A 23,640-nucleotide genomic window follows, 5' to 3' on the forward strand; every position below is an offset into this window, starting at 1 on the left:
TAGCAAATATTATGTCTTTCCAAAGGGTGCAGCAAAGAAGAGTTTTTTTTCCCTCCTTAGAGGAACTATTTCATAACAAGCAAATAAACCAAAACAACAGGCCACCTGACTACTAAACCAGCAGAAAAGTCTAGCTGCAGCTCGGAAAATTAGTCTACATTTGTGGCTAAGACACCTTGCTGTCTGAGAGACAGCCATGGTTTTTGTTGTGGCCATGTGTTTGACTAATTCATAATTGTCAAACTGGTAACGGCTTGCTCAGTGGTTACCATTTTTTTAATATACGAAAATCAAACAGAGCAAGTACAGGGATATAAGGGACATCAGAGAGTCTCATTTATTTTATAACCACAATCTGTTCTACATAAACATGCACCTTTACTGGCTACAGATGCACACTCCTTTGACTGGAGTTAAAGAATAGTTATATCCTAGAAACTAGAGAGGGAAAAGACCTGTTAGATATCTAGTGCATTTTTTGCAGAGGGAAGATTGATCTCTACACTACTTCCTTGTGTGCTTTGCCCTGCTTCGTTTTAAATGTTTCAAGTGTTGGAATGTTCATCTCTTCCCCTGGGAGACTATTCTGCTTTTGCTCTGTAGGAATGTCAGTGTTGGGTTTATAGAATTAATTTATGTGCACTCACTACCTGCAATTCAAAGGTACTCAGTTTACAAGGCAAAACCTGCCTTTTTTAAAATGTCAGCCCTGCAAATTCCACATTGGGATCTGAAGATTAAGCAGAGTTTTCTGCTTCTTACCTCATTGCCAGAAATAATAATTTTGCAGTACATATGTAGATGGTCATTTCACTGATGACACGAGAGACAGGTTGAATCCCACTTACTCATCACTAGCTATATTGGCTATGCAAAGCTAACAGTTGTAAAAGCTTGTTTTACAGACTGGGGCCAACGTTTCATCTCGTGTAAATAGTCATAAATAACTGCCCCTAGATACATGTATCTTAACCACACTTTAATCTTTAATGATTATTACAAAGTTATGTTACCAAACATTGAAGTCCAAAAATATAATGAGGATGGATTCTCAGCTTTTGTATATCAGGATAGCTCTGTAGACCTCAGTGGAGCTACACTGATTTATAGTAGCTGAGGATCTGGCCCTACAACCAGACCTTCACATTTCCAATTTGCCTCAGCCCATTTGTTTGGCTATAGAGAGGACATGTCTCATGTTTCTGAGAGCTTCAAATCAAGGTTCTGACACTCAGTAGCATGATGTATAAAGTATGAGTATGAATATTCCGAGAACACTGACTAAACTCCCAAAGTCCTGAGGGAGAAGTCATTGTGATGGATGTTTTGGAAGACAGTCTTGGTTTTTTAAGCATTCTACCTCCTGGTCTGATATCTACAGGAAACTACATAGACTACAGGTCTGAAAATTTACATCTGGGGACAGAGATCTGGATCTGCATAAATAAATTCATAAGCTGTAAAGAAAATGGAATATTAGCTTAACTCTGGGGTATGAAAATGTCAATTTCTGTAGAGCTTCTCAAAGCCAAGCTTGTGGTTTATGCCAACAATGTGCCAACTCCAGCAAAAAGGAAAGAAAAAGAAAGTCAACTGGTACAGACTCTTGACTCGTTTAAGTGGGCTGCATTTAAAAACTAAAATAAATCTCTATCTCTCTGTGACAATGCTGGCTTTTAGGTGCCAAGCCTGGGATTTTGTATTCAAGTTACATGTTCACCTCCAGGAGAACAAGGTACTTCACATGTCTAATCTCTTGCCTGGAATAAGGAGGAGATATCACATCCTCTGCAAAGGCAGCAGTCTCATTGGATGATATTGTACTGTTTGACCAACATGAAATCTGTTTGATTCTGGCACAGCACACACAGTTCAGGACTGACACTGGAGAGAGTCAGGTGATAGGATCTGTTCAGAAGTGGGAGCTGAAGAGTATGCATCATGCCAACATTAGCATGAAATAGCTCAATTTCATACTACAATTTGTGTTAGCGAGGAAGAGAGAGTGATGCTGATTTATATGCATATACGGCTGCCTCCCACACAGACACAGTTCTAAAAATCCAGTTGCCACCACAGCTCCATGCTCGACACGGAGGACCACCAGTGCCAGCATATGGCTACAAAATTGCTTCTGTAGTTCCATCTAAAGCATGCACTTTCTTGCACAGGTCTGTAACCCTATGACTCACAAACATGGATGATCAAGTATTCTTGCACAGTGAGTATCTACATCTGTTGTCAAATGATAAGCTAGCACAGCAGTCTCCTGGGGCCAAGTGTCCTTCATCCCACCCATAACTCACCTGCTCCTGCAGTAGCTAGAGCAGCAAACTGCTCCATGGACATGTTGAGTGACGGATTTGAATTACAGAAAAAGCATGGCATAGGGTAGTTATGGAGTGTGCACTGTGGCTGCATTATTGCTGTGAAACTAGTGCCCCCTCTAGCAGAAAGGAGGGAGATGAAGATCTACAATCAGCTGTGTTATCACCTGAGCAATGGAACAGGGACGGCACACATTTTTATCTTTGCCAATAATGCTGTGCTAATGCTGCTTCACAGGAGAAACCACCCAGATCTGCCTTTTGATAACTGTAGCGATTGGGACAGGAAGGCAGGGTGGTCTACTGGACAAGGTAGCACATTTTTAAGCACAAGTGGTGCAGGGTGGACTTAGCAGACCAGAGAAACAAGCCCCTTGATTTTAACAATGAATTTTTCCACAGTGAAGATGCTTGATAACCTCTTAAGATGTTTTCAGTGCATGGCAATAGAGTAACTTCATCTAAAAACACAAAAAGAAGCATGAGGAAATGCATAGTATTATCATGGCAGTGATGATTCTCCACTAACAGCCTGACCTTGCTCCCAGGGTGAACTCCCATTAACTTCAGATTAGGTTTCAGCTCAGGCAGAGCCTGAAAAACCTGAGTTCCTCAAAAGACCTGCCACAAAATCTGATCCAACTGACTACATTTTGGGAGGGGGTTGTTTTTTCTGTTCGAAGTAAGGCCGTTTTGAAGGAAAAGGCAGACCCGTTTTCATCGGGAATGAATCATAACTTGCGAAAATTGAAATGTCATTCCTGCAACCGTCAGTGTTTGAATTAAACGTGAGACATTTCAAAAATTCACAGGTTTCAACCACTAAAAAAATTACAAAAATGCTGGCTCATTATGATTCATATTGAGGCAGCACCTGGATCAGTACCAGGGCTTACTGAGTTGGGTGCGGTGCCTATCCCCACAAAACGCTTACAATCTGCAATGATGAGCAACAGACACATGGAGGGAGAGAACAACAGATGAAATGATGTGGCCAGAGTGACACAGGACCTGAACACAGCTTACATTTTTTCCTTTTTGTCCAAGGCAAGCAACATGTGAAGGGAGGAGGCAAAGGGAACAATCAAAATAGGTGGCATGTTTGTATACATTATAACATTTTCTTAACAAAAATATGCAGGAAGCATACACGACTGCCCCTCATCTTAACCAGGACAGTTACGATTTTATGAAGCACTGCATTTTGAGGGGCCACAACATGGCTTGGAATGAAGTGGCTAATAAATTTGCACCAACGCAAAAATGTTACCATCTCTGAAGCTCCTTGGTAGGGCTTAGATTTTTTCAAACTGTGACTCTGGCTATCCTATTCCCATTCAAATGAATGGGAATTTGGGGTTCAAACTGGCTTTAAAAGTCTTAGTCTATGACTTTAAGGCCTGATTTCCAGAGATTCTGAGGGGCTGCTGCTCCTGGTCACTCCCACAGGACTGCAGGTGAGTTGCAACTGTCACGCCAACTTTAGGAGCAGGGGTGTGTAAACTGGGAAGCTCAATAGATGAAATCCTGGCCCCATTAAAGTCAATCGAAGTTTTGTTATTGACTTCACGGGGGGCAGGATTCAATCCCATGTGTTTCAGGGCAACAGAACTGAACTAATTCTCCTCCAGCAGGATAGAAAAAAGTTGTAATGCTTTTTGGTTTGTTGTTTGGTGGGGTGGAGCTGCAGTTGCTGGTTTTAATGGAGTAGTTTTTCAATCATTTATATCTCAGCAGGCCATAAAAGAGAAAAACAACAGTATTAAGACACTACCCAGCTCTGCTATATTCCACTGATCAAAAATTCTTTATCTTTATAAAGCTACAACAACAAAGTGGGAGCTCCAGCAAGGAACACATTTCAGCTGACCTGTAATATTTCTCTTCTGTATTTGCTTTGGCTTTTGGAATAGCCAGCGAGTTAGTTATTAACATAGCTGAGAAGTGGAGAAGTTTGCTGGAAAGCGTGTCTTACAGCTAATGCAAAGCAAAGGTTAGGTGAATTAATTCGCTATTGTATCCTGAGGTGGCCTCCACTAGAAAGCTCTGTAGATTTTACTGTACCAGCTGCATTTTGTATCACTTTGAAATATTAACTGCTTAATGTTGCTGATCCTGCTGCCCATGGGAAAGCAGAAATTTTATCCGGAAATATCCATCTAACAGATAATATGTGTGAAGCACGTTGAACTTTCAGTGTTGCCAGTTCCTGTGATGTTATTGCAAGTTTCACCACTCTCGCTGCTATTTTTCTGTAAAGTCCCAGCCCCCGGAGTGCTCCGCTTATAAGAGAAGCAGTTTTTCAGAGTCACAACTGCTGTAAATGGTCAAAGCTCCACTGACTCCATTAGAGCTATGACAATTTACACCCGCTGAGGATTTGCTCCTAAGTTTTTTCCTCTCTCCCCTAGTTGTGGAGGAAAGCTTGAAAATTGGACCCAACTCTACCCTAAGGGCCCAAAAGCCAGAAAGCAAATACAAAACTCACTGTTCGTGTTTTCTGAATTTTTTTAAAGGAAATATTTTGTTTGTCAGAAAAAAGGAGTTTGGGTATGTGTAAAATGGGCTGTGTGTTTTGATACACAATTTGGATAAAGGTGAAAAATTAAACATTTTGACAATGCCAGCTGGTTTTGGTGTAGTTTTTCACTTTTGGAAAACAGGCCATTTTCGAGTCCCAAAACTTCCCATATAAATTTTTTTTTGGAAGATCTAGTCAACCTTTCAAATCCTTTCAGTAAGCTGTTATTAGAAATGTTGTCATAAACAGATAGCTAAGGGTTAATGTCTCTTTCATCTGAAACACCTGACCAGAGGACCAATCAGGAAACCGGATTTTTTTCAACTGTGGGTGGAGGGAAGTTTGTGTCTGAGTCTTTTGTCTGTCTGCCTGCTTTCTCTGAGCTTTGGAGAAGTAGTTTCTGCTTTCTAATCTTCTGTTTCTAAGTGTAAGGACAAAGAGATCAGATAGTAAGTTATATGGTTTCTTTTCTTTGCTATTTGCATGAATATAAGTGCTGGAGTGCTTTGATTTGTATTCTTTTTGAATAAGGCTGTTTATTCAATATTCTTTTAAGCAATTGACCCTGTATGTGTCACCTTAATACAGAGAGACCATTTGTATGTATTTTTTCTTTCTTTTTTATATAAAGCTTTCTTTTTGAGACCTGTTGGAGTTTTCTTTTCTGGGAAATTTCAGGGAAATTGAGTCTGTACTCACCAGGGAATTGGTGGGAGGAAGAAATCAGGGGGAGATCTGTGTGTGTTGGATTTGCTAGCCTGATTTTGCATTCCCTCTGGGTGAAGAGGAAAGTGCTTTTGTTTCCAGGACTGGAAACGGAGAGGGGGAGTCACTCTGTTTGGATTCACAGAGCTTGTGTCTGTGTATCTCTCCAGGAGTACCTGGAGGGGGGAAGGGAAAAAGGATTATTTCCCTTTGTTGTGAGACTCAAGGGATTTGGGTCTTGGGGTCCCCAGGGAAGGTTTTTCAGGGGGACCAGAGTGCCCCAAAACACTCTAATTTTTTGGGTGGTGGCAGCAAGTACCAGGTCCAAGCTGGTAACTAAGCTTGGAGGTTTTCATGCTAACCCCCATATTTTGGACGCTAAGGTCCAAATCTGGGACTAGAATTATGACAAATGTATTTTAATTTTTTTTATTTGGATCTCAGAAATGGTGCCTCAGTGCAAGACATCGGTAGTGTTTGAAATCAAAGAATGTAGCATTGCCCTGGGAGTGAGGGGTGGGGACAGGGGAGGTAAAACTCCCAGCCCAGTCACTGTTGTCCCTGTTTTAAGTGCTTTTATTTCCTCCTCCCTATCCAATTGCAGAACTCAGGCTGGATAAAGGGGGAACCAAGGGCAGCAATTGCACAGTGGTTGCGAAGGGTACTGAGGAGCAGGCAAACTCATATCTCTTTTCCAGGATGGGCTTTAGCCCATGGTTTCCTCCCTCCCTCTCTCTCTGCACTGCATGTGATCAAAGAGAACTGGGGCATGGAGAGGAGAAGTCCTAGCATGTGGAAGATTCACCATATTGGTCTCACCCACCAGCTGACAGGTCAGCATATGTAAATAGAATAAATATGAGAGTGGTAGTGGAAGCGACATCTCATCCAATTGAACATGACACTCGAATTCTGATCTTCAGTTGATCCAACAGGATGACTAAAGTGCAACTTTTGATGCTCTTGTCACACAGAAGAAGTTGGAAGGAGGAAAACAAACCAGCAAAACTTTTTTTAAAAAAATCAACTTTTCCCCCATCTCTAGGGTCCCAAACTGACAGTTTTGGTTCGCCAGCTTAAATTATATCTCAGTGCCTGCAGAAAACTGCAAACTGAATGTCAATGTCGGTGGAATACAATAGCAATGTGCCAGTGAATATCTCAAGCTTTAGTAGTTGTGTATTGGTTTTTAATTTAGCATTCCATCAGTAACTTTGTTAAATATTCTTTCACCCATAGACTTTCTTTTAAGGTGGTTTAACTGCCTAGCAACCTTACAAAATATAATTCAGTGTCCTACGGTAACAGTCCAAAACAGTTCAGCTTACATTTATCTGATTGTAGTATTTTGGGCTATAATTGCAGAGAACTACTATATTTTATAAGAGTTAATTCTGAATCAAGAGGATTCATTGAAGGACTTAATTACATTTAGAAAGAGTCAAGCAAAAATATGGCTATTAAATAATATCAGACACCTTAAATAGTAAGGGGGAAAATTTGCAAAGGCACAAATGCAAGTTGGGTATCTATTTGCCATTTGTGCCTTTAAAAATCTTCCCCTTAAGAGACGTAATAATTTCAGCTTTCTGAGAAGTCTGCTAACTGCTGTGCATATGTCCTGTTACTTCATAGCCACCTCTTAAGGAAGAAGGAGCCACTCTACCCTGAGTGACAGATCCAGTCTTGCAATGGCTTGAGTTTGAACCTGTAAACACTAATTACCAAGTGTAGTTCTTACTACCGGGAGTAGTTCCACACAACAGGACTCGACTAATTATTTTAAAGCACACAAAGGTGTGCTAGGCGCATCCTGGAAGAACTAAGACACGGGTGAAATCCTGGCGCCTCTGAAGTCAATGGCATAACTCCCATGGACGGCATAGGGAGACGATGGAGTGAAGATAGATAGATGGGACCTGATTCAGCCAATGCCTTATGCATCTGCACATAAGTAGCTCCATTGACCTTGAATTTAACACCTGATTAGCAGACATGCCAACCCTGTGAAAAAAACAGAAGTTGGGCTTGGTTTTGGCTTAATTGGCTTGTGAGTTGCTTGTTAGCTAGTTTTTGGCTTGTAGCTTGTTGCTTGTTGCTTGTTGCAACTTGGAAATGGCAGAGATGCTTAATGACTTCTTTGTTTCGGTCTTCACTGAGAAGTCTGAAGGAATGTCTAGCATAGTGAATGCTTATGGGAAGAGGGTAGGTTTAGAAGAGAAAATAAGGAAAGAGCAAGTAAAAAATCACTTAGAAAAGTTAGATGCCTGCAAGTCACCAGGGCCCGATGAAATGCATCCTAGAATACTCAAGGAGTTAATGGAAGAGGTATCTGAGCCTCTAGCTATTATCTTTGGGAAATCATGGGAGACGGGGGAGATTCCAGAAGACTGGAAGGGGGCAAATATAGTGCCCATCTATAAAAAGGGAAATAAAAACAACCCAGGAAACTACAGACCAGTTAGTTTAACTTCTGTGCCAGGGAAGATAATAGAGCAGGTAATCAAAGAAATCATCTGCAAACACTTGGAAGGTGGTAAGGTGATAGGGAATAGCCAGCATGGATTTGTAAAGAACAAATCGTGTCAAACTAATCTGATAGCATTCTTTGATATGATAACGAGCCTTGTGGATAAGGGAGAAGCGGTGGATGTGATATACCTAGACTTTAGTAAGGCATTTGATACAGTTTCGCATGATATTCTTATAGATTAGCTAGGAAAGTACAATTTAGATGGGGCTACTATAAAGTGGGTGCATAACTGGCTGGATATCCGTACTCAGAGAGTAGTGGTTAATGGCTCCCAATCCTGCTGGAAAGGTATAACAAGTGGGGTTCCGCAGGGGTCTGTTTTGGGACCGGTTCTGTTCAATATCTTCATCAACGATTTAGATGTTGGCATAGAAAGTACGCTTATTAAGTTTGCGGACGGTACCAAACTGGGAGGGATTGCAACTGCTCTGGAGGACAGGGTCAAAATTCAAAATGATCTGGACAAATTGGAGAAATGGTCTGAGGTAAACAGGATGAAGTTCAATAAAGATAAATGCAAAGTGCTCCACTTAGGAAGGAACAATCAGTTTCACACATACAGAATGGGAAGAGACTGTCTAGGAAGGAGTATGGCAGAAAGAGATCTAGGGGTCATAGTGGACCATAAGCTTAATATGAGTGAACAGTGTGATACTGTTGCAAAAAAAGCAAACGTGATTCTGGGATGCATTAACAGGTGTGTTGTAAACAAGACACGAGAAGTCATTCTTCCGCTTTACTCTGCGCTGGTTAGGCCTCAACTGGAGTATTGTGTCCAGTTCTGGGCACCGCATTTCAAGAAAGATGTGGAGAAATTGGAGAGGGTCCAGAGAAGAGCAACAAGAATGATTAAAGGTCTTGAGAACATGACCTATGAAGGAAGGCTGAAGGAATTGGGTTTGTTTAGTTTGGAAAAGAGAAGACTGAGAGGGGACCTGATAGCAGTTTTCAGGTATCTAAAAGGGTGTCATCAGGAGGAGGGAGAAAACTTGTTCACCTTAGCCTCCAATGATAGAACAAGAAGCAATGGGCTTAAACTGCAGCAAGGGAGATTTAGGTTGGACATTAGGAAAAAGTTCCTAACTGTCAGGGTAGTTAAACACTGGAATAAATTGCCTAGGGAGGTTGTGGAATCTCCATCTCTGGAGATATTTAAGAGTAGGTTAGATAAATGTCTATCAGGGATGGTCTAGACGGTATTTGGTCCTGCCATGAGGGCAGGGGACTGGACTCGATGACCTCTCGAGGTCCCTTCCAGTCCTAGAGTCTATGAGTCTATGAGTAGCTAGTTGCTTCTTGTTTTTTGATCGGCCCCCGGCAAGGAGGGGAGAGAGTCAGGGGTGCATAGCGGGCCCACCACAGTCCCAGACTGCACGCCAGGGAGTTCTAGTCACATAGAATAATGGGGTTCTTAGGGACTGGCTTGTTTTGGCCTTGTTTTGAAATGGGTTGAGTTTGATTTTTGACTGATTGTGAAAGTCGAGGTGTTTATTTACCACATGAAAGTTGGCAACTGTGATGATTAGATGTTGACCAGGTAAGAGCCTGAGTGGGTCAGGGCAGCCAAACTATTGGTAAGGCCAGAGCACGATTCAGCAGGGGTGGAACGCACATTGCTCCTGCACATTGGAGCCACTTTGCCTGCGTAGAGCTGGTAAAAAAACATTTCTGATGAAACATTGTCGGAAAATGCTGATTTGAATAAATCAAAATGTTTTGTGGTAACATTGATTGTTGTTGAAATTGTCGTGGGAAATCATCAAGATATTTCAATAAGGTTGACATGCTTTGGTTTGATAATGTTGAGACACTGTGTTTGAACTTTAGCATTTCAAATTTAGTTATAATGTAATCAAAATATTTAAATGTTCATAGTTTACTATATATTATAAAAGTCAAAACAACAAAGTATAAATGAAAAATTTCAGCCTTATTAAATTGCATCCTTTAGATGCAGTCAGAGCAAAATATTTTCAGAGTATTTTGTTTCACAAAAACAACGCCAAGATTTCGTTTTGCATCCCGATTTCAGACAAAACTAAACTTTGAAATCTTGGAATTTCCTGTGGGATGGAAATTCTGAGCCTCAACCAGCTTTGGCCCCAAGCAAGCAAAATATCTCAGATAATCTGTGCTTCGATGCTACTGCTCTGGTCTTCAGGGATGAAATCCTGTCCCATTGAAGTCCATGGGAGTTTTGCCATTGATTTCAGTGGGACCAGGATTTCATCAGCAGTGTAAAGCCACAATCTTGGCTATAATGAACAGCAGTGAATCAGAATTTTTCAAGATTACTTACATTAACAGTAGGAGCAGTTGCAATGCCAACGCCCAAGTACTAATAGTCTGGATCAAGTGAAATTAAATAGGGCAATATATGCTCTGCTAAAACCAAGCAAACTGGATTCCATCTAGGTAATAACACACAACATTTGTGTTTGCTCTATTTCTGTTCCTTTCCCCCAAATAGCCCAGAATATTGCATATAGACAGAAATGCCCACAAAATTTAAAGTGACCACTGTTAATAATACAGAGGTGGTGTTGTGCCTCCCTTACTATATACTCAGAAGACTGAAATGAAACATAACTTTGCCTGGGCAAAACATCTCTCAAAGGTGTAAAGTTCCTGGTAATATTTACATGGAAAAATCATGCATGATATTAAAATCTGGGAATCAAAAATTAAAAACTTAATCTTAAATTTGAAAATGACTTGAAAATAAAGTCAGCCATAATGCTGTGAAGCAAAGAAACCTTGCAGTATGGGGTCTGACAAGGCTAAGGTTTCCAGGCGCTACTTTAACAGATATAATAAAAAAAATCTCCAGGAATAATCTGGTCAGGAAAAAGGAATGATATAGTTGGGATATAACCCTGGGATCCTGGCTGCATTTCTCATATTCTCCTTGATTAGATTTCAGAAACATCTGGCCACCCAGCAGTTTCAGAACAGGAACAGCACAGCTTCATCATGTTGTATATCAGACGTAGCTGGCATCTCAGGACAGTGGAAGAGAGTGAGACAGACATGATTAAAAATGAGAAGCTTGGAAATGGTTTCCTGATAAGATATAAATAAACTGATCTCACATACATACAATGCCATTCTATGCTGCAAGGACACATTTGGAGATTCCTGAAGAAAACAGTTCATGTGTCTGTTGTGTCTATGCTAACCCATTGTCACCTAGAAATACAATTCTAGGACATACGTAGCTCCATTTTCACAGCTAGTTTGCCTTTGTCTTTTCATTTTTTGCATCTTCCTTATTGTATGTACAGTATATTAAAAGAGTCCAGAAATTCTGTAAATTAACCTTAACGCTGCACTCAAGTACACTTGATCTACTTCCAGCCTACCAGACTTTTCAGGACAGAGCCCATGAGCCAATGTGGCATATTGGCTTCTTTCTACCATATAGTGTACCAGGAGTGTAATTTCTCTGGCTGTGGTAGGGAGGAAGTAAAGAAGCAGGAGACAGGGCCAGAGAGAAGGGAGAACATTACTGAGTGGTGAACTGCCTGACTGCATGCCTGGGTGGGCTGCACTGGCAATCCAATGAGTGGTCATTTGTCACATTTAACTAAAGGTCATTATGGATATTAATGCCTGTTTAATGTTATTCCTGGCAGAAAATGGGGAGCTCAAGGCAGGACAGAGCCCATTTTCAGTTTTGCAGTTCTTTGGGGAGAATACACAAGCTAGGTACGTGGCCAGGAGGATTGGGGGACGGACACACCATCATCCCCTCTTCTCCGCATTTCAGGGATTGGCCAAGGCTCTACAAAAGGCAGAACATGAGAGTCTCAGACAAAGCCACCCTGTGGGGCAGCAGGACAGAGAATCACTTAAAAAGTTGTGCTAAAATGTCATCTGCACCAATGTAGTCTTGATGCAGAAGAGGTGGGGTTACAACTCCCCAGTTTTCACGCTGTTCTGGCCATGATGAAGACAGCGACTGTCTGTCACAGAGAGGGCGATGGAAAGAAGAATTCTGGGAATTTCAATCCGAGACTGGATCCCCTATGAAGTGATCAGACAGCAGAGTGGAATGCAGTATGTCGTTGTTGAGAGCAGGACGTCGTAACATGCGATGGGCTGGGCATATAGTGAGGCTCATTGACAATCGATGGACTGCAACTGTCGCCGAGTGGTACCCACAGGAACTGAAACGACCATTTGGCTGACCTCCAAAGAGATGGGAAGATTTCATCCTGAAAAGACATGGCCGCACATGGGGAAGAAAGGGCAGGATACGAGAAGAACGGAAAATGTGTTGTGATAGGCACAATCTGTACGAGGGCTGAAGGACAAAATGTTACCACTTCTTCTCCTCTGAAAAGTTTACACAAACTGCAAAGGCACTTAAAAAAAATTAAAAAAGCCATGAAGTAAAAATGGTGAATTTCTCCTTGTAAGTCAGCTCTGAGGTACATTCGCAGAGTTGTGAGGAAAAAGCTTACACAGCTCCTGTCCGTGGTTTGTGTGACAGATGACTGTACTCGTGTTGTGATTTATAGACTTGCTAAGGAAGTTCTTAGCAGTCTCAGAACTGGGCTGAGACAGAGTGCTAAATCTGAAAATATGATGTATGATGTTGCACTGAGCCTATGATTCAACTGAACCTTAAACTCAGTGTGCTTTCTATATCCATAAAGCAGTTGGTCACTGAAGGCAAATTGGGCCTTAATACATGAAAAGACTCTTCCATATGAGGTTTCTTTGCCAGATGCACAACACACAGCATGGGCCCTTTGGATGAGTTCCAAGGAGTCAGTGGTCGAATAATTCTCAAAAAATAACATATCCGATGATTTTCTGTTGCTGCTCATGTGGGGTCTCCAAGCAGATCACGATTTCCTTGGATTGCTTTGTTATTCACAAGGAGACAATGTATTTTTGTGTGAGTGATAAAAGGTGCTAACTCAGTGGATTGCACATGAACAAGTCCTGGAGAATATTCAATATTCACCCTGACTTCCCCTTGCAAAGATGAGTGTTACAGGTCATAATGAACCTCTACCAGGGAGGGTGGATGTGGATCCCTTTGGGGACAAGAGCCTCATGGGACTGGGAAGGGTTTCAGTGGCATGAAATTTTTAGGTTGGTTTTGGAATGAGATGTTTTTGTGGGAAATGCTGGGATTCGGGCTAGACACTGAGAGAGTGGTTAGTTGGACTACACTGAGAGAGTAGTTAGTTGGAGACTCCCTGTGGAAATCCTTATTTGGGTGCCCAGGTGGGGCAGCTGTGTTTATGATGGTCCTCTTAGTTTGGCTGAGAGGCTGGGGTTTACAGTGGTGGTGATGATGGGGGGCGAGGTGGTTGTGTTTGCGTCCCTTGATTCTTATGAGACCTGTGTGTGTGTGTTAGAGGTGATTGACAAGGCAAGAAAGTGTTAAGGAGGAGTAAACGGGGACTGAGATGTTTGATTTTGGTTACACTGGTTTGTCTGTAACTCTGTCTTGGGAGGGTGAGGAGGCAGGGCAAAGCCAGGCTATTGGTCAGTAAGGTTTCCCCCCATTTATGATTTAATTTAAGATCAGGTCCCCAATTGGGCTAAAGTGATAATGGCACTAGTCTTGGTGCACAGATTTTCCTGACACACTGCACTATCCAACCATGAACTGATGATGTCATCACTGCAGTAGGGCTGCTGGTGCCATTTTGAGTTCAGTGAGTGTGATGGCCATCTAGATGAAAAGCAGCAAGGTCTGATGGGTCATGCTAGAACCTAGGAGACCTGGGTTCTATTCCACATTCAGCCATGGCTATGCTGTGTGACTTTGGATGTGTCACTTCTCTGTGGCTCAGTTTCCCCTCCCACCCTTATCTATTTAGCCTGTAAGTTCTTTGGGGCAGAGATTACCTCACTATGTGTATGTACAATGCAGCTCCTAGATGCCACCATAGTACAAAATAGGAGCTGGGAAGTCTTTTGTGATGGTTCAGGACTTCATGGACACTATCACCATGGGGCTATCGCAGCTAGCTTCTGGTTCATCTCTCTCTCTATGCCTCTACATATCCACCTGTAAAATAGAGTTAATACTTCTTGTGTACTTGAAATGGTCTTGTGAGGTGTAAGTAATTACTGGCTGCAAAGGCCTTTGAGATTCTGAGAATAAAAGTGTTGAAGAAGTGCAAAATATCATCATTAATGGTAACAAGAACTTTGTGTGCATACTGAAGGAAGAACATGTTTCCTACTAAGCCGAGTGTTTTTTTTAATCAGTTAATGTTTAGCTAATAATATTGTTATTTTATAATCCTGTCCTCTAATAAATGTTTCAGTCTTTGTACTAAAGCAATGTGGTGTGTGTGTGTACATGGCACAGTCAATCTACAGTGCCTAGTGGTAATGTTTGCAGAGGATGTAATAAAAGTTTAGTGCAGTCTCTGGAGAGTTAGACAACTATTATTTACAAACGTGCTTATGCAACTCCCTGCAAATCACCTCTGAAATGTCATCCTGATACAGTATATATCTCAAAATGCCTTTCATGTTTGTGCCATCAAATTTTGGCTGAGAATGGGAATTAGAAAAGCAGAACCCCAGCCCACTAAGTAAAATGAACCTCGTGGAATCATGCCAGCTGCTTTTTGCTAATGTGACCTTTTCTTCCATGTTTCTCTTTTCACTGCCTTCCTATGGATAGGATATTTTTAAGAGCGATTTTAGTACATGATAGGGTCTGCCAAGTTTGGCGCCTCATCAAAATATTTCCAAAGGTCAAAGGCATTTGCACCTGGAGTTTTGCTTTGGAGCCTTCTGTAATATTTGGTTATGTTTTGGAGCTGAAAGAAGCCATGGATTACATCTAGCTAGTGTTTATACCTATTGGTATTATAATATTTCTTTTCTGAACAATAGGGGGCAACTTATCCCAGAACTGCCTATTGCAGGATTTTGAGCACCATCCTCTGAAGCTTCTGGTGTTGGGCACTGGTGCAGATAGGATAGTACGTTAGACAGATCACTGGTTTGATCCAGTCTGGCAATCCTGTGTTCATAGCAGCCTTGCACTCAGAACTGCAATAGACAATCAAGACTCCCACTATTCCACTTACAGTCAGAACTTGACCCTGTCAGGGTTGTTGTAATTTTTCCAACCTCAAAACACTGACCTCCCCATCCCATCCCCATCTCTGATTGTTTTTCTGGAGGCAGGGGGGGATACCTGTGATGGTTTGTGGAATGAAATACAAGACCTATCCTGTGCAGTTCACTCCATGAACATATTTATCCCTCAAACACTGGAAAACGCCACGTTGCCCGAAATGATGTTTGCAATTCTGTAAGGGAAACAGGAAATCACAGTAACTGAGCACCTAGCCTACCATCTAGTTAGGCCTATCACTTTCCTGTATCTGTCCTGAGATACTGACACATTTTTATCAACATTTTTGCTATTGCAACACTCAGCCTGTCACAGCGTTTTGACGAAGCTAATGAGAATGAGCAAGCCACAGGCTAAAATGCTGCTGAGCTCTCTGGATAGGAGTGCAGATCTTTTACAAAAGTAACAAGGCTCTGAATTCACCTGCCCTGACTTCCAGAATTTTAACTTCCATTTTAAAAAACAAACCTAACCCCCCTCCCGACAAACAAAACAAAACACAAAGAACATTTTGACAAAGCAAACTGTGACATGAGCTCCTTTATATACACTTTGGTGATAGAAATCTGAACGTTCAGTTTAAATATCAGAACAGAAAGAAACTCCAGGATTATGTTTCATGAGCCACATGAAAGCGTCATCTCTGTTCTGGGTTCAGCCTATCACCCCTGTTTTAAAAATCATATTGGCCAAGTACAGTAGAACTTCGGAGTTACAAACACCTTGGGAATGGAGGTTGTTCATAACTCTGAAATGTTTGTAACGCTGAACAAAAGGTTATGGTGGTTCTTTCAAAAGTTTGCAGCTGAACATTGACTTAATACAGCATTGGAACTTTACTATTCAGAAGAAAAATGTTGCTTTTAAACCATCTTAATTTAAATGAAATGAGCACAGAAACAGTTTCCTTGTCGACTCTTTTTTTCAAACTTTCCCTTTATTTTTTTAGTAGTTTACATTTAATATAGTATTGTAGTGTATTTGTCTTTCCTTTTTCCCCCTCTTCTGCTGCCAGATTGCATACTTCCATTTCCAGATAAAGTGTGTGGTTGACTGGTCAGTTCGTAACTCTAGGGTTCATAACTCTGACATTCTACTATAATAGAAAAGGTCTATAGCCTCTCTGTTTTTCCATTTTGTCCTTGTATGGTTCCCGTTCCTTGTTGTTAGTTAGACCAAGCAAAATTTCTATTGTGACTGTGGTGTCATCAGACAGCCTGAAATCTGTCAAGCCGCCCTGAAAACTCCTTCAGCTGGTTTTTAAAAGAGAAGTAGCCAAGAATTTCAAAAATGCCAAGCACTTAGCAGCATCTGACCACTTGCATTCAGGCTTCTAAATATGGGGATAAGAGTCAACTTCTACAAAATTCTTGGTCAGTCCTTCTTCACATACCATATGTAAAATATGAACTATGGGTTGATCAAAATCCTTCTCTTCCTCCATGCAAGTTTCAACATAGTTGTGGTAGCTGGATGCGAGTAGAGATACCTTCTTCCTGAGAGGTCCATTGAGTTCCATGTGGGGTATCAGTCCTACCACTAGACTGATGGTTGCTGCTGAAGAATTTTTGAGCTTCCAAAATGCACTCCAGCACTGTAGTAGATGTTACTTCTTTCTCAACCAAGCTTAGACAGCCAACATCCAGACATTACACCTGAAGTTCACTCATCATTTTCATTGTACGAGGAAACAGCAGAGACCTTCTTGTGATTCTTTTATCTACATTCTTGGATTGCATATTCAGCAACTTTCACAAAAAGTTCAAGGGTTCTCTTTTCAGATGTGGAATCAATAGCATTAAGTAGGAGCACAATTTTCACTGCATGGATGCTTCATAGCAGAACATTTCTCATGCTTGACCAACAAACTTATATCAGCCACGATACTTGTAGTTCTTCCTCCCTACTCCCCTCTGATTCTTTATTTGTAGCATCTAGTAGACATTTTTTGCGGTGAAGGCAAACAAAGACTTCTGAATATACCTATAATGAAGAGCTGGTACAAGGCTTGGAACAGGGATTTAAATTATCATCCCTGATTTATTTGTTGACAATGATAGGATAGAAAGTCTCCCTTGCAGGCTCTGCACATTTGATCTTGAAGAATTCAAACAAACTGTTTTTCTGCACTAAATGAAATGAGCACAAATCCCTTTCTATCTGGCTTTTTAACAATTCTTGACAATGTTTACATTTAACTTTAAAAGAATTATCTGTTTTCATTATCTTAGTCTATCCAGTCACTTGGTTCCTAGAGTTCCCTTCAACTCTGAGTTAGATAAAGTCAGACACTGTTATATGGTAATCACTAAGCACTAACAGCCTATTTCCAGCGTTGAGCAGCAGCTTTCACATTTGCTTCAGTTAGAATGAGAAATAACTGCATAGTGAAGTGAACACTGTGAATACAGAAGATGAGCAACCAGTTTTATATAGTTCTACACAGAACTGTGTTATCAGTTGACCAGACTCCTTTCCAGAATATCTGCATTCTAACTAACCTAGCCCCCTTAGTAATTCACAACCCCACCCATTCTTTTCTTTTCAGTATCCAATGACAATTGATTCCACCCACTAACCACACCCTGCTACCTAATCTCTAATGACTTCACCTATTTCCCCTTCCCTCTATGTGTCTATGCAGAGCTATCTCTTTGTAGTGTATCTTACTAGGCATTTCAGCAGCTTTGATGTTCTCATCACCTCCCCGTTGATTTTAGAACAGTTAAAATTACATTCACTTAAGATTAAGCTTGAACCTAGTGTTTCTGTATAAAATAAATGTTCAAATATTCTTTATGTCAGTGCAGAGTTCAAAAAAAATGAAACACCCAAAATTTTCCCCCACATTTGGGCTAATTTTTCCACCTAGATTCCCATCCCTCTCATTTTTCACAACCCTGGATCCCGGTAAACATATCTATGGCTATTCTGAATCTCACATGGTCCTGGCAGTTGCAGATGTTGAGTCACCAACAAACCAACATAACCAAGGGAAAAATGGGAGGCTGCCGTGAATGCTCCAAAACAAGAGATAAAGGCTTCTGCAACTGAGTTTTCTGTGGGACAAAGAGAAGAGAAGCCAAATAAATGAGTTGTGAGCTGGTTGCGCTCTTTAGTTTCTGAATGGTGGCTGGACTATATCTAGCACCCTTTTCTGAGACCATGCAGCTTTGGGGAGTTATTATTGCCATAGGCTGACTCAATAAACTACTATTCTGTAGCCACTGGATGTGGGATAACTAGGGGTCTGTCTACACTACAATTAAAAACCCACAGTTTGCCCATGCCAGCTGACTAGGGATGGCAGGGATCAGGCTAAGGTGCTCTTTAACTGCAGCATAGACTTTTGGACTTAGGCTGGAGCCTGGACTCTAGGACCCTGTGGAGAAAGTACCAGAGCTCGGGCTGCAGCCCCAGCTTAAATGTCTACATCCCAGTTAAAAGGCCCCTTAGCCCAAGCCCTGTGACCCTGAGTCAGCTGGAACGAGCCAGCCACGGGTGTCTAATTGCAGTGTAGACATACTCTAACTCCCCAAACTTGGAGAAGCCTCCATGGCTGTGAAGTTTCCATATACCAGCAACAGTGCAATGTCATTTCAGCTGGATTGGGCCTACAATCAGCATTTTCTACTCTGGCCACCGACAGTACCCCAGCACTGGCCAGTCAATGTCACCTACTGGAAGTATTCAGACCAACTCCAGCGGCCTGCCAGAACAGTAAGGACACCGTCTTTTCAAATTTGTGTCTGCCTCAAGATTTCCTGCCAAGCTCCAGGTGCGAATGTCTAGCTCCTTTCTATCACAGGACCTAACCAGATCAGCCACACCATCACTGGTTCATTCACCTGCACATCCACCAATGTAATATACGCCATCATATGCCAGCAATGCCCCTCTGCTATGTACATCGGCCAAACTGGACAGTCTCTAAGGAAAAGGATAAATGGACACAAATCAGACATTAGGAATGGCAGTATACAAAAACCTGTAGGAGAGCACTTCAACCTCCCTGGCCACACTATAGCAGACCTTAAGGTGGCCATCCTGCAGCAAAAAAACTTCAGGACCAGACTTCAAAGAGAAACTGCTGAGCTTCAGTTCATCTGCAAATTTGACACCATCAGCTCAGGATTGAACAAAGACTGTGAATGGCTTGCCAATTACAGAACCAGTTTCTCCTCTCTTGGTTTTCACACCTCAACTGCTAGAACAGGGCCTCATCCTCCCTGATTGAACTGACCTCGTTATCTCTAGCTTGCTTGCTAGCACACATATATATACCTGCCCCTGGAAATTTCCATTACATGCATCTGAGGAAGTGGGTATTCACCCACGAAAGCTCATGCTCCAAAACGTCTGTTAGTCTATAAGGTGCCACAGGATTCTTTGCTGCTTTTATAGCTCCTTTCTGAGCCTAGAGGTATTTAGCAGTGAATCAGGGCCAACACAACTCCCATTTTGATTCTGAATAGTGAATTTCATTTTGCTTGTACACCATCTTCCCTGCTAGTGCTAAAAGAATGGATGTTTACTGCCGCAGTCTCTTATCTATGTTGCCAACTGTAGCCTCTCAAAGGGATTAACCTTCCGTGTGTGAATGACACATTTCAAGAGAATAGCAGAATGCTCTCCTAAAGAATCAACATGATAGGTACCTCTGAAACTAAAGTTAGACTCATCTCTCTCTGATCATTCTTTATAATGAATCACTACCTAAAAGGTGGTGAAAAATGATAAATGGTGATGTACCAAGTTAAGGAAAAGTGTCTGCTGCAGTGATGGAGTGATTAGTGTTGGGTCCCATTTTATTTAATACTGTTATTATTTATTTGGAAGCAACATCTTAATGAAGTTTGTAGACCATACTAAATTGAGAGGAGCTGCAAACACCAGCTGGGATGGAAAAATAATATAAAGGATACTAGAGAGACTAGAAACATGGGCAGAAAAAAAGAAAGCAAGATTCCACACTGAAAAAAAATGCAAGCTCTAATACGGGTGCATCTAAGCAAAAACCACCCAGTTCAAAGGGAGGGAGAAACCTGAGAGGGAATAATGATGACAGAGACCTAGAGGTGATAGCGGACAGAAAATTAAATTAGATAGAGCTGCAAAAAAAGTGAAAGGGTAATTTGAGCTGCACACACAAAGCCAACATGTCACAAATAAGGAAGTAACATTTCTCCTGTGTCCCTGTGCATCCACACCTGGGAAACTGCATTCAGTTCTGGGCACTGCATTACCAGTAATATATTGGAGATTGTTCACAGAATAGGAGCAAAATGATCAGAGGTTTAGAGGGACTGACTTTGAAGGAAAGATTAAAAGAGCTTGACTAAAGGATGATGAAGGTGGGGGAAAGGGTAACAGTGTGGATAGGCAGAGGGAAACTGCAGGAGAGGAACAGACATGGAGAGACAGAGAAAGAGGAGTGGAAGCTTTTCTGCAAATAAAACAAGGTATTGGCTGAATGGCTCAGAGAAGGCCACAAAACTACTGACAACGATTTCAAGACTAAAACAAGAGTAAGGAATCAAAAGAATTATAGTTATTTGTGGAAGGAAAATGTTTATACAACAAATTCTGCTCTCAGATACAGGGGCACAGCTCCCATCACAGCCTGTGAGATTTGTACACAAAGTATATTTGTAACTGGAGCTGGTTGGAAAATGGTAAGTTTTATTTGGGAAAAACTACCAGAAAAACTAAACATAGGAATTGCCAGCCTGGCTCAGGCTCTGGGTCTGTCTGGTTCAGCATTCTGTCTCCAACAGTGGCCAAAGATGCTTCAGAGGACAATGTGAAAACCTCTCTATTAGGCGGTTGTGGGATAATCTACCTGATCGCTAACAGTTGGAGACTGGATTAAACTCTGACGCATGAGGTTTAATATTCCTTCCGGTATTGGTTAATATTAATTATGATTGTGACACTGTACCCCATATTCTTCATGGTGATGTTATTATGATATGATTATGATATAATTATAATGTATTTTATGCAAGATAAGTCATCTGAGTTGTCATTGAAAAAGTTATGATTTGCTGAATATGAGTATCATTTTTCATCTGAAGTTATAAATATTTACTATGTATCTGTATTTCAAATGTAGTTACACCTGGGTAATGCCCACTAGACAAGATGCTTTCAGTCTAGATCAGGTGTCAGCAACCTTCGGCATGAGGCCCATTAGGGCAATCCACTGGCAGGCTGCGAGAGATTTTGTTTATGTTGACCATCCTCAGGCATGGCCCCCATGCTCCCAGTGGGTTCACTCTTCCCGGCCAATGAGATCCTTTGATCTGTTTGCTATCACTTATAATCACTTAAAATATATCTTTTGCAGTTAATAAACTTGTTTTTGCTTTATCTAAACCAATGAGTTGGAGTGAAGTGTGTGGGAATCATAACTCAGGGGAAAAAGGCTGTTGCATATTCCTCTCCACATTGAGGGAGGGGGGATGAATTTTTTGAGCTTATACTGTACAGTTTCCTCTGCAGCGTAAGACAGTAAAATTTTGGGGTTTTACTCCAGACATGGTGCGCACCTCAGGAGCTGGGAGTTGTCTTAACTGTAGCCTTTCTATGCAGGGGCTGATCAGAGATCCTGCATGTAAGTGCCGCTGGATGTGTCTCTACCTGTATGAATGCTAGTGAACGTGCAAGCTTGAGGGCTTTGAAGCTTGTCACATCAGTATAGTGTGAGAGGGAGATCAGAGTGGTGGGTCAGGGGGGCTCAGTAGTAGCTCAGTTCCAGGTGGCATCCTGCCGGGGGAGGAACACATCACAATGATCACTCAAGATATCCTTATTAACCAGATACATGTTTAATCCCTTTTTGAAACTTGCAAAGTTTTTGGCCTCAACAATTCAGGAAACTTAAAAAAAGAAAATGCCCAGAGAATTTTTGTTTTGTTTATTTGATGAAAAACTGAAAAGTTTTCAGTTTTCAAAAACCAAAACTTTCTGCGTGGGGTGGGGTGTGCTAGTCAAAAATCCAGAAAATTAAGGAAGAAACTGAAAGGCCATTTTTTTTATCAACAACATACTTTAAATGAAAAATTTTGACCAGCTTTATTTACATCCTGGCATGGTAAAACAATTAGCTCTCAAGGGTGGATGAGGGTGGTGATCTCATTTTTTCTGCTGTTAGAAACTTTTGTTTGGTTTTGTTAGATTAAGAATCAAGCAAACTTTTAGGGTCAGGTCCTTAGCCAGTGTAAATCTGATTTATGCCTGTTGGGGATTTACTCCTTGCTCTTTTAAGGTTCCTATCCTGCAATGTACAGGACTAAACATGAATTTCAGCCAGTTTATTAAAATTTCTAGCTACATTGCTGTCCAGGTATACACCTGTGTATTGGTTTGTACCCATTCCCCAGCCTCTGTATAAGCTATAGAATCATGCATCATTCACTGAAAAAATATGACTTACTAATAACTCCTTTTTTATTTCTTGTACCACATCTACATTACAGCCTTGATCCAGCAAAGCACTTACACGTCATGTTCTTAGCATGTAGCATGAGTAGTCAGTCCTATTTTACCTGGATCAGTGAATCTACTCACATACTTAAAGCTAAAAATATGTGCAAATATTTTGCTGAATCAGAGCGGTAATTCGGTATTAAATGCAAAACATTACTTTAAAGGTATAGGGACTAATTCGGCTCTTTTTACATCAGCTTTACACTGGTGTAATTCCATTGACTTTGTTCCTGATTTACATTGGTATAAGCAAAAGGAGAATCAGGCCCACACTATTTTGTCTTGAGACAGAGAAATTTGAAATAGAAATTTCAACTGAATTATATTTTGCAACCAAATTCCAATGATCTATTCCCTTCTGTTGCCCAAAAAATACTCTGTTCACTTTAACTGCTTGAATTCTAGACCTCAGAACAGAGTCTGAATCTATTTCCAAGGAGAATATCCAGAAACAATAGTTGAACTTTCTTGCCACTTCATGTGGTTATTAATCACCTGTATTGTAGATCACGGAGCTGCCTTGTATTAACAGGGCACTTTCTGCCAGGGAGCTGGGTTAGGTGTGTCATAGATAGAGTGGTACAATTTCCTCCCAATGAGCAGGTCAGTGAATACCGAAAATGCCTTGTAGAGTGCTTGGCATTGCATTAACACATTCTTGACAGATTGGATCAAATTAATTAATCTGCAAGGAAGTGTTTATAACCAAATAATTCTTTGAACTCAGTGAATATGGGACAAAATATATTGCACTTACTCTGAATTTTACCAACCATCTTCATTAGTCTACCCTCACAACACAATGGTTGATCTCCTGGCTCCATCAAAGTTGATGACAAAGCTCTTATTGACTTCAGTAGAGTGAGGATTATGTCCAATGGGAGCTGCAGTTGCTCAGCGTTTCTGAAAACCAGGCCCTAAATGGACTTGCCAAGGTCAT

This window comes from Gopherus evgoodei, chromosome 2 (genome assembly GCF_007399415.2).
Source record: "Gopherus evgoodei ecotype Sinaloan lineage chromosome 2, rGopEvg1_v1.p, whole genome shotgun sequence".
In the NCBI taxonomy this organism is placed as follows: Eukaryota; Metazoa; Chordata; order Testudines; family Testudinidae; genus Gopherus; species Gopherus evgoodei.